Source organism: Rhinolophus sinicus, chromosome 17 (genome assembly GCF_057876585.1).
Source record: "Rhinolophus sinicus isolate RSI-liver-muscle chromosome 17, RSI-T2T, whole genome shotgun sequence".
NCBI classification, from domain to species: domain Eukaryota; kingdom Metazoa; phylum Chordata; class Mammalia; order Chiroptera; family Rhinolophidae; genus Rhinolophus; species Rhinolophus sinicus.
The window spans coordinates 50,524,117-50,536,605 of record NC_142517.1 but is presented as its reverse complement, the minus strand read 5'-3'; the positions used below and the strand labels follow the sequence as shown (position 1 = coordinate 50,536,605).

Sequence of the window (12,489 nt, the reverse complement as noted above, 5' to 3'; positions counted from 1 at the left end):
AAGAGTCAAAAAGACACACTTTATTAGCCACTCTCTACATTCAAACTCTCTGTTGGTCTCACACCCCCACCACTTCTTCAGGGCACCGTATCCCCATGGAATACTCTATGTGGTTCTCATGGTGGGAGAACAAGAGGGTCGGCCATCTTGGCTGGTCCTGGGCACTCAGCAGAGCATTGTTCTTCCTTGGGGAAATGCAAGACAACCAGCGTCTCCTTCATAGGTCCCAGGAAGAGAAAGGAGCCATCCAGGGTTTCTCCCTAGGGATTCGTGGTTAGATCAGCTGCACAGGGAAGGCCTCAACAGGGCCTTTTCCCTTGGAATCTTCGGGCTGCTCATCCTCCAAGTCAGGGAGGTGTTGGACAGATCCTTTTGGCGCAACTTCGGAAGGTGAGTGAGCGAAGGCTGTGTTTTTCTGCTGTGGCTCTTCCACCCTGAGGATGCTCACAAGTCCCTGGGTAACAACAGGGGTGGAAGCATGAAATAAGAATGCTTTCAATAAAAGAATGTCCCCCAGGGAGATCCCTGCCATGACTGGTACCAGGCTAAGCTGTTCTGTGCTTTTATAATGGGATGTTTCAAAGAGAGACAAGCTAAAAGGATTGGCCTCTAGTTAAAGGGTTATAAAGCACTACAGATGAGGGCCAGGGAGTATTAAGACTGCTAGAAACTTTACTGCAAGTTTCACAAATTCCTAACTGAATAATGGTCCAGAGAGTTTAAATGGCTTATTCAAAGTCCCCAGGGAACTGTCTCCCTGTTCCTAGAAGTGGCAGTAACAGCTACCTTTTATTGATTATTTCTCCAAGCCCAATACAGCTCCCTGTATCCAGGTCTCCTTCTTATTTCTCACAGGGATATAAAGGAGGTAAGTATTGCACTCCCATTCATAAAAGAGGCAACCATAATTCAAGAGGTAAAAACTTGCCCGTGGTCACACAGCTTGCAAGTATCAGAGCAGGACTGGAACCCAGGTGGCCGGTCTCAACCACCCTTTCAGCTATACCAGTCTGCCTTATAGTAAGTGTTCAATAAATATTCTGGAAAGGGACTGAATATTTTCATGGAAACACTTCTCCCTATGATTCAGTGTAAGGGTCTTTAGAAGACTTAATTTAATCTCAGAGGCCTGAGACATCCAAACTAGTAGGTTCCTGTTTGTTCAGGGATATTACTTATTCTTCAGGACCACATTGGGACTAAAACAGAGAGTGACAGGTCTTTAACCAGCTATCCTGTGGGTGTGACCTCAGGGCAGTCTGAGTAAAGTGGTGATCATGGATCTTAGGAAATTAAAAGGAGAGGGTCGGGTAGGGAACAGTTGAAACGTAGATAGAAGACAATTAGATCGAAAAATACCTGTGGTTCAAAGAAGTTACAAGACACGGAGACAAACTTTTCGAATCCTCTTTTACTCAGAGAACCTTTGCAAATACCAACAGGCTAAACAAAAAAAAAAAAAGAGAAAATACATGTTGTTTAAGTATTACAATTATCAGTGATCATAAATGTAAATCAGTTTGCTTTCTGCTTGTGTAGACACACAGCCAAACAGTTTTAATCTACTACCATGCAGTAGGCAGGCTCTGAGCCAATTCTCTCTAGATTATTTCTGTAAGTAATCACCTAAACAAGGCTAGCTTGCCTCCAATGATGGGATACTCGGAACATCTTGAGGAACAAACTCTATTAGAAAATTATTTATACTGAACAGAAATCTGTGTCTATAGAACGTCTACATCTTGGCCTTACTTTTCCCCTTAGGTTGATTAGAAAACTTGTTTGCAACTCTCATGTAGCAGTAGCACTTTATGTACATTCCATCTGAGTTTACTCTTCTCAGATGAAACCACTCTCAGCTCCTTCAACTTGTCTTCATTTAAACATAATTATGTTTTCTTATTACAAATGTGACAGTTATTTAGAATATGGACATACGGAAAGTAAATAAAAAGACCTGTAATTGCATGAACGATACTGGTTTCCTGCAATAATTTGATTCCTTTTCTCCTAATCTTTTTTCCTATGCATATATATTTTTTCTTCTAGAAAAGTAGGATCATACTATATATTATTTTATAAGTCTCTTTTGTCAATTAACAGTATAGTGTGAAAATCCTTTTATGGCACTGAATAGTCTTCTACAATTTTTACAATGGCTATGTCATTTTTCTCTGAGTTATTCAACAAGTTCTGTTTTGTTAGACACTAGATTGAATATCATTGGTTTTGTTTGAACTTTGAAGCTATATATTTTCATATACTTCTAATTAATTCCTAGGGTAAATTCCTGGAAGAGAAATTTTAGAGTCATAGGGTATGCACATTTTCAAGTGTAACTAAAATTTTATAATAAAATGTTGCCTCAATTTCTAAAGAATTTTAAGAATACAGTCCTCACGTAGAATTTACTAAAATATGTCCAAAGAGATTGCCTGAATATTACTCTACCACCCATCTCCAGGCTATATGAAGAGAATATTAGAAAATCCTTCATGTGTGAAAAATCCATTAATGTAGGACGTTTTTGGGGAATGGTGTTTCAGCCTTTCCCTTCTCTTTGTCACCAAATCACATAGGGAAAGGGCTCTACGAGAACCTTTTGGAGAGACTGCAGCTACCTGTACCAAGTAAAGCCCAGCCACTCTCACTCTCGCTAAAATTTACTGAACTAACATAATTCACAGGCCTACGTGGTGCTAAAACTAGACTGGACCACAAAGAGAGTTTGAGGGAATGCTTACCATGTGAACCCTAAAGTTTAGGGACATATGAACTATGGAGATTGAGATGTGCTTCTCAGAGCATTCTAAGAGCAGGATCTTGGGAAAGCATCTTTCTATGAGAGGGTAAGGAGAAAAGGCATCAAAGGAAAGCCCATTTCCACTTTTGGCAGAGTAAAAACGTGTGAGAGTTCCATGGGACAAGGAAATGTCATAAGTAGTACTCTTTTGAAAGTGCCCACCCAAGGGACTCCCAGATATGGGACATTTAATAATAAAAATCTCTGGGGCTGAATCTGAGAAGGGGTGGTTCCGAGGTGTCCGCTAGAGAATACATCATCCCACTAGGAAAAGACCTCTGGATGAACTCACTCCTGTACCACCTAAGACAACCATCACAGGAGTCTCTCTCATAGAGAGCCAGTGTAGACCAAGAGAAAACTACACCTGCAAGTTCAGTTATGTAAAAAGGCTTTGTACTCTTTCCTCTAATTCTCTCATCCTTCTTGGAACTTGGAAGATCCAGAACTCAGCAAACGGTTGCAAGAGGGAGAGAAAGAATGAAAGAACAGACCTCTTACACTAGGTCTGCAGCTCTAGGTCAGGCTTTGGAAAAGCTTTTGTGTGGAATATGAGACAGAAGTTTTGATTAAGAATTGACTGAACAGATTTTTCCATACATGTAAGTGAACCTTAGTCACCTAATTGAATGTGTTTCTCTTTCGAAAAATAATGAGAAAGATATAGGATCTGCCCAAGATGTAATTGGCAAGTGAAAAGAGAGTTCCACAGAATAGGGTGAAGATGCTTCCCCAATTATTCCTTGAGAAAATTGAGACTATTCAATTGCCTGGTTATAAAAGTGTTTTGAGAGATACGCTTTATATTCAAAGATATATATATATAGGTTGAAAGTAAAAAGATGGGAAAAATTTAGAAAGTAAACAGCAACCAAAGACAAATGTTAGACAAATTTGTTAGACAAAATTAGTTAGATAAAATGTTAGACAAATGTTAAACAAATGTTAGACAAAATTGACTTTAAGACAAAAATGGTTACTAGAGATAAGGAAAAACATTTCATAATGACAAAAGTGTACATTTATTAGGAAAACACAACAACATATATACGTATATATAAGTATAAAACCTAACAACAGAGTCCCAAAATACATAAGCAAAGACTGACAGAAGGGAGACGTAGACAATTCAACAATAGCAGTTGGAAATCTCACTTCAAAAATGGATATAACGATAACAAAGAACATTAACAAAGAAATAGAAGTCTTGAACAACACTACAAACCATCTAAACCTGACAATTACCGAATGCTTCATCAAACAGCAGAATACACATTCTTCTCAAGTGTACATGAAACATTCTCCAGTAGATACCTTATGTTAAACCATAAAACAAGCTGCAGTAAATTTAAGAACTGAGATAATTTAGTACATTCTCCAAACACAATAAAACGATTTTAGATATGAGTAACAGAAGAAAATTAGGGAATTTCACATATTAGGGACTATGTGGAAATTAAATAACGTACTCCTAAATAACCATTTGGTCAAAAAAGATATCACAAGGAAAATTGGAAAATACTTTGAGATGAATGGAAACAGAAACACAATATGCACAACTTGTGAGATGCAGCTAAAGCATTGCTTAGAGGGTAATTTGTAGATGTACATGTTATGTTAAAAGAAAAAAAATTACAAATCAATAACCTAAGCTTCATCTTAGAAAACTAGAAACAGAAGAGCAAACTAAGCCCAAAACAAGCAAAAGGAAGGCAAAAATAAAGAGTAGAGTGGAAATAAACAAACAAGATGATAAAAAAAAGCAAATGACAAAAACAGACAGTTAATTCCTTGAGAAATCAATAAAATTGATAAAGCTTTAGCTAGGCTGACCAAGAAAAACATGACTCAAATACCTAAAATTGGAATTAAAGAGGGACCATCACTTTCAATCTTTCAGAAATAAAAAGGGAATGCTATGAACAACTGTATGACAGCAAATTAGAAAATTTCGATGAAATGGATAAAGTCCTAGGAAGACACATCTATAGATTACCAAAACTTATTCAAGAAGAAATAGAAAATATGAGTAGATCTATAACAAGAGATTGCATTATTAATCAAAAAAACTTCCCACAAAGAAAAGCCCAGGCCCAGTTGACTTTATTGGTGAAGTCTACCAAACATTTAAAGAAGATAAACACCAACTCCCTCATAAACTCTTCCAAAATAAAATAGAAGAGAAGAGGAAATTTTCCAAATCGTTCTATGAAGCCAATATTACATTCATATGATAATCAGCAGAGACAATACAAGAAAACTAGGGATCAATATCTCTTTGAATATAAATGAAAAATCTTGTACAAATACTGGCAAACAGAATTCAACAACATATAGAAAGTATTATACACCATGACCAACTGGGATTTATCTCCAAAGTACAAGGTTATTTTAACATACAAAATCAATCATTGTTATATACAATACTAATAGATTAAAGGAGAAAAAAAATCACATGATTATCTCATTAACACAGAAAAAGCGTTTGACTAAATCCAACACTGCTGCTTGATAAAAACATTCAACAAACTAACAATAGAAGGGAACTTTCTCAACTTGATAAAGGACATCTATGAAAAACCTACCATTAGTAGCATAGTAACTTATGAAATAGTGAAAGCTTTCCCCCTAAAATCAGGAATAAGATAAAGATGTCTGCTCTCCCCCACTCTATTCAACATTGTCCTGGAAGATCTAGCCAAGGAAATTCGGCAGGAAAAAAAAAATTAAAGGCATGCTGACTGGAAAGTATCTCTATTTGCAGATGGCATGATCTTGTATATAGAAAATCCTAAGGAATCTACTGGAAAACTATTAGAACTAATAAATGATTTCAGAAGTTTTCAGGATACCTGGTCAATATGAAAAAAATCAATTGTAGTTCTATATACTTGCAATGAACAATCAAAAATAAAATTAAGAGGTCAAATGTAACATATTAGCATCAAAGAGAATAAAATATTGATGTATATAAATAAGTGAAGGTCTTGCACATTGAAAACTACAAAACATTGTTGAAGAAATGAAATAAGTTCTGAACAAAATGGAAAGACATCCCATATTCATGTTTTGAATATTGTTAAGATAAAAATTCCTATACCAAATCAATACAATCCCTATCAAATTTCCAACTGCCTTTTTAAAATAGAAACTGACAAGCTGATTCTAAAATTAATATGAAAATGCAAGGGATCCAGTATACCCAAAATAACACTGAATAAGAACAAAACAGGAAGACTCACACTTCCCACTTTCAAAATTTACTAAAAAGTTACAGTATTCAAGATAGTGTGGTACTGGTTTAAGGAATCATATATAGATCAATGGAATAAAACTGAGAGTACAGAAACAAACCCTACATTTACGGTCAACTGATCTTCAAGAAGTATGCTAAGACAATTAAATGGGGAAAGAATCATCTTTTCAACAAATAGTTCTGGGACACCTGGATATCCACATGCAAAAGAAAGAAGTTGAACCTCCTACCTCTCACATCATGTACAAAAATTAACTCAAAATGGGTCATAGATCTAAACATAAGAGCTAAAATTATAAACTGTTAGAGGAAGCACATGTAAATCTTAGTGATCTTGGATTAAGCCATGGTTTTTTAGATACTACACCAAAAGCACATTCAACAAAAGAAAAAATACAAATAAAACTTCAGCAAAATTAAAAACTTTGTACTTCAAAAACTTCATCAAGAATATGAGTAGAAAGCACATAGAATGGAGGAAAATCATGTATTTGATAAGAAGATTGTATTCAGAATATGTAAAGAACGTTTACAATTCAACAATAAAGAGATAAATCGTCAAAATTTAAACTGGGCAAAGGATTTTACTAGACATTTCTCCCAAGAATATATTCAAACGGCCAATAAGCACATTAAAAGATGCTCAACGTCATTAACCACGAGGAAAGTTCAAATAATAAGTGAAATTAGATACCACTTCATACCCAGTATGACGGCGATAATAAAAACGATACTATTAATATTGGCAAATTCGTGGCAAAATTGAAACCCTCATATATTTTTGATGGGATTGTAAAACTGGTACAGTCACTTTGGAAGAGTTTAGCAGTTAGTCAAAAGGTTAAACAGAGTTCTCATATGACCCAGCAATCCCACTCCAAGGTATATACCAAAGGGAAACGAAAACATTTGTGTACATAAAAATTTGTACATAAGTGTTCATAGCAGCATTATTCATAATAGCTCAAATGAGGAAGTAACCGAAATATCCATCAACTGATGAATAAACAATGCATGGTATAACCATGCAATGAAATATTATACGGCCATTAATAGAAATGAAGCCCTGACACATGCTACAACATGGATAAATCTTGAAAACATTATGCAAAGTGAAAAATAGATTCAAAAGGTCACATACAGTATGATTCCATTATATGAAATGTTCAGAAAAAGGCAAAGTCATGGACATGGCAAGTAGATTAGCAGTTTCCGGTGGCTTGGGTGAGGGGACAAGGTGAATGACTTCTAATGAGTATGGGGTTTCTTTTGGGGTTGATGACAATATTCTAAAATTAGATACTGGTGGTGGTGGCACAACTCTACATATATACTAAAAAAGCCACTAAACTGTATGCTTTAAAAGGGTGAATTTTATGCTGTGTGAATTATATCTTAATAAAGCTATTATTATAAATAAGTAAATAAGGGGGGAGACTTTTGATGTATTTTGCCCAATCATGTTACAACTCACTGTGCCAACTGGCATTCCCACCAGGTTTGTTTCAGATGGTTTCAAGGCATCCTCCCCATCTCGGATGCAGTCTTTGAAAGACATCCTATTTGACTTTGTCCTTCTTAAAGAGTGGTCCAAGGAATGCAATACTATGTTGTATTCCAAATGTAACTGGATTTGTTCAGATAAAAGCAGGACCATCACCAACCACTGAGGAGATTTGTCTATATTTTATAGCCTCCTATGATGCTTTTCTGCAAAGACATAACACTGCTGATGAAAATTGCACTTGCAATCAAATATTATTGCACCTGGGCCATCTAATCAGAGAGTTACCATGTACCAAATCCCTGGACTTGCTAAATGGTCCATGGTCAATCTCTAAATAGCCAGCACAATCTCTAAATAGTCAGTTGTTCCTTAAAGGGAAGAAAAGTGTCTCGTGCATTACACCTCATATGTAGTTTGTGCTCAACAATACATATAAATGATTTGTAAACACAAATCTTAAATTATGAAGACATTCAGGGATACTCACGGGCGAGTCAGGGAGCTGAAGTATGCAAACAGTCTCTGGGGATTTGGTACATGGTAACTCTCTGATTAGATATTCCACAAAATAAGAAGGGCCAAACACCCACTGGTATGAGACAAGAGTTAAGAAACAAAAATCAGACTTCTCCATGTGGAGAAATGACTGGGGTTTGTCAGCATTATATTTACAGGAACCATCCATACCCAGAGAGAGTGTTAATACAGGTTTCCTGTTGTCCCTTCCTGTAAGTCCCGCCATGATCAAACCATGTATTATGATTTTGCTATTTAGAAAACACAATCAGCATACCTTTTTTCCCTTAACAATTTGAATGGGCTCTAAAAACTTTCCTTTGCGTGAGCTTATTTTTCCTCCTGTAGATTTGTTTTTATATTAGTTTTTCTTTATATGACGGATATCAACATAATTTAAATACAAATGAGCCTCCATTTCCTCTAACCCATAAAGCTCAACATCCACTCCAGGCCTTAACATGGAGCAGAAATCGACTTGCTAAATGGTCCAAAGTCAATCAGATATGAGAAAGTAGCAGTAAACAGTGAACCTCGATAGAATAACCCAAGGAGACTATGAGTCCATTTCTATTATTACCTTAAGGGCAATGAGGTAAAAATAAATCCCACACGTCTTGTGGAAATCTCATAGAATCACTCAGAAATCGAAACGTAATTGAATATGCATCCGTCTACTGAAGTAGGGGGTGAAGAAAGTCTCTTGGGTTCTAATCAAAAGAAGTGCCTTAATTCTCTCCTCTCAGTTTAGGAATCGATAGCAAGTCCTCAGACACACTGTGGGTGGAAGTGGGCATTTCAGCCTTACCTGGCTAGAAGCCTTGGTGACTTTGACGAGAGAATACAGCTTCAAGGGGCTCTCCTTGTTGTATTTTGCAAGAGACTCAGTGGCAGCTTCCAGAACACTTGGATCTGACAAGTCAATGGGGCTGGGCTGGGGCAGTCGGGGCACATTCTGTGAATCTTTCTTCGAGAAACTGTTGGTGTCAAAGAGAGCAGTTTCAAATAAAACTTCCCAATTATTTTGAATCCTATAAATCATATGACCACAACAGAAGCAGAGACTGAAAAAGAAGATAATAGTCTGCAAGGATGGAGTGGAAAAGGCATTACAGGAACGAAACTTAGCTGTCAGCAGTGAGTTTTCTTCAATAAACATGTATTACTTTCATAATTTATGAAAAATCAAAGCAAGATGTTTTTCATCTGACCCAAATTTATTTACCCTAGGAATTTTCTTCAAAAACACATAACATGTATTGACATAAAAACGTTTTTCCCAATTAGTAGATCAACATCTTCCATCATCAATGCCTCTGTAAAGCAGCTGAATGTCTTGAAAGGTTGGGATTTTATTATTGTCATGTCTTACCTTTTATTTCCCAACACCTGAGATAATGTGTAATACGCAGTGAGTGTTTAGTAAATGATGGTTTAATGAATGAATGGGTGAATGACATATGGAAGGTGGAAGCACAGTCTCTCTGGTTAGACAGGTGAGCCAGAAGACAAACATTGGTTAAATTACAGTGTAACTGGATAGAATAATCACTCTAAAGGTACATCCAGAATTTAGGACTGGGAGTCACAAAACTACTGTGAAATTCAGGCGAGAGGACTTGTCAGCAAGTTGTTTTTGCAGAGTAAACACGTTGTTTTGATCAGTCGTGTGTTTATTCGGGTGTTTTAGAATGTATTATGGTGGAGTTACATCCACAGCTTGTCACTCCGGGCCCCCTCCCAGGTACCGCTTCCTGACCTCCCAAAACTCCAATACCTATGGCTTTCATTTGAGTCCTGACTTGTTTTATTAGTTGCTGTTCTCTAATTTATTTAAATAACTTTTAAAACCAGGACGCTCAAACCGTATCTAATAAAATATTTGCGCTGCTGTCAAGTCCCTCAAAGAAACCAGCAGTATTGTTATGACCTGGAGCTAGTTATAAATGCAGACTCACAGGCCCTGTCCCAGACCTATGGAAGCAGAATCTGCACTTGAACAAGACCCACCAGGGGAGTCACATGCACATAGTGTTTTGGCAAGTAGCCTTGGATGCTTGCTTTCCAAAGAACCCACAATGAATGCACGTGCATTCATTTGAATTGTCACTAGTTTCAGCCTCATTTTTAGTCCATTTACTGAATTTCATCAACAGTATTATGGACTCCTTACACTTGATAGGAACGGGAGGAGGGTTGTAGAAGGAAGGAAGAAGGGATGAAATATTCTATATGAAACAAGATACAAGACTTCACATCAAGACCGTGCATAGTCTGGGCTGCATGAGTGGTTAGATCACGGTTCTATAGGAATAAAAACCGGACCACTTGTTCCTTTCCTGAATAGAAAACATTGAGGGAGAAGCAGCATTGGTGGTGGTCCTTAAAGATTGGATATATGAGTTCTAAGGGCAGAGGGTGTCAGGGGAGGCCATCCTCAGGGGAGAGAAAGGCACAAGGAAGATGCAGAGATTGGAAAGTGCGATGTGTGTTCAGAAAATAGTGAGGCATCCAGTTAAACGAAGTGCAGAGTTGGTGTAGTCAGGGAGGTAATGGCAGAAACAGCTACAAAGGGAGCCCGGGGACCAGTATAGAGATGATGCCATTTATGTCAGACTGAAAATTTAGGATTTAATGCAGTACTCAATTACAAACTATTACAGGTGACTTAGGAAGATTAATTGTGGGCTGAAGAACAGTGCAAGTTGAATTTCACAGGGCAGGAAAGTATTGGATATATTAAGAACCTGTTCTTGGTATGAATCGGGAGTAAGGATGGGAGAACTCTATACACTCTGGCATCACCCTGATTAATGCTCTTTTCCATCTTTTATTCAAATGAACAAAATCAGAGTCCTCTCTTACCTGGACGAAGAGTACAATTATACGCAGGTGAATAGAGAATTCTCCTTGGCTTATTAACGTAAATTATTGCTTTGCATTGACCATAAACCTGAAACCAACAAACACAGTTTATTACATGGTGAAACAACCTGACTTTTAAAAATACCTCCCAATTAAAATTGGACATTTATTTTTAAATAACGAAACATTTAAGGACAATTTCAGTGGCTTTCAGTGTGAGGAACTGCCAGCAGGTCATCAAAGAGTTCAACCTTCTCCTGGAACACAGGTAGACTCCATTTCCCAGCCTCCTTCCCAATCAGATGCGACTGTGTATAACTGCGCTCTAACCACATGAAGGTGAGCAGAAGAGATTGTAAGCACTTTCAGTTCTGGCCCATGAAGCTCTCCCATGTACACTCTACCCTCCACATTCTGTCTTTCTATAGCTTGATGCAGATGGGGATGGCAATCATAGAAGCCACGAGTTGACGGTGGCAGAGTATAGAGGCACGTTGTGGAAGGAACCGGGTCTCCAAGTCGCTTCTGGAGGAAACCCCCCTCTTGATCAGTAATTTCCATTTTGAACTTTACGTGGGTGAGAAATAAACTTCCATCATGTTGGAACCAGTATACACTTATTAGGGTATGTGTTATAGCAGCTAGTGTCACTTCAACAACTATAATTCACAACAGGGTAAACAGACTATCTGTTCTTTAAAACCAAATAGGAACAGTTGGACAAATTTGGTTAAATGATTAGGAAAGATAGCTCGATAAAAGAGTTTACTTCTTAACACAATCCTGTACTCATAAAGTTTCACAAGAATTAATAGAAATCACAGGATAATTGAGAATCCAATGAAAACTGACTATATTATTTTCAAGTCTCTTCAAAGATCATCTTTAAAAGGATCAATTCTGAGGCCCTTCGGGTTCTATGATTCCAGGAAACCCTTCCAGGGCACCTCTGAGAGTTCCCACACTGTAAGCCTTACTCTCCCCAGCCTCAAACTTCATGTTGATGTTCATTAAAACAAAGTAAAGCAAAATAAAAAAGCTCTCTCTTTATTGCTTCTATAATCTTCATTAAATACTCATTCAGAGGGCTACACCTCCGCTCGTTTCCTCACAATTTAAACACAGACTGGGAACCTGCAGGAAGGTCTTGGAAGTAGGAAATAGGAAACAATTTGGCAGCAACATTTCAATTCTGGAGTCATAACTCCGATGGGTCTCTCAGAAACTTCTCTAATTAAACTCTGTTTTGTCTAATAGAATTGGAATACCCACCATGGGCACCATGCCCAAGAGATTATAAAGAAGGACATTTAAAAGGTTGAACAAGCTTCACCCTGTAGACAGAGGAGACCTCGTTTCTCCCTAGAGTTCCTGGACACAAGCACTTACCGATTCGTGAAGTGTCCTCTCCCCACAGTCCCTCCACGCCCTCTTGCTGAGCACATGGCAGTCAGTCTCTAACACGTCTAGTGTGAGATGGCACACAGATCTGATTGCTTCCTTGGGAAGGGGTAGAGAAAGCGGTACTAGGAGTAGCGCCAG

The 12,489-nt window shown here is 37.6% G+C and overlaps 1 pseudogene across 1 annotated transcript; it reads right to left on the bottom strand.

Annotated features, from left to right (window-relative positions):
* Positions 1 to 12,489, bottom strand: LOC148754781 (fetuin-B-like; annotated as a pseudogene). The gene is made up of 6 exons (XR_016019773.1): positions 12,337 to 12,489; positions 10,948 to 11,035; positions 8,891 to 9,059; positions 8,054 to 8,155; positions 1,360 to 1,443; positions 1 to 454 (listed from the first exon to the last, which is right to left on the bottom strand). The product of XR_016019773.1 is annotated as a fetuin-B-like (transcript).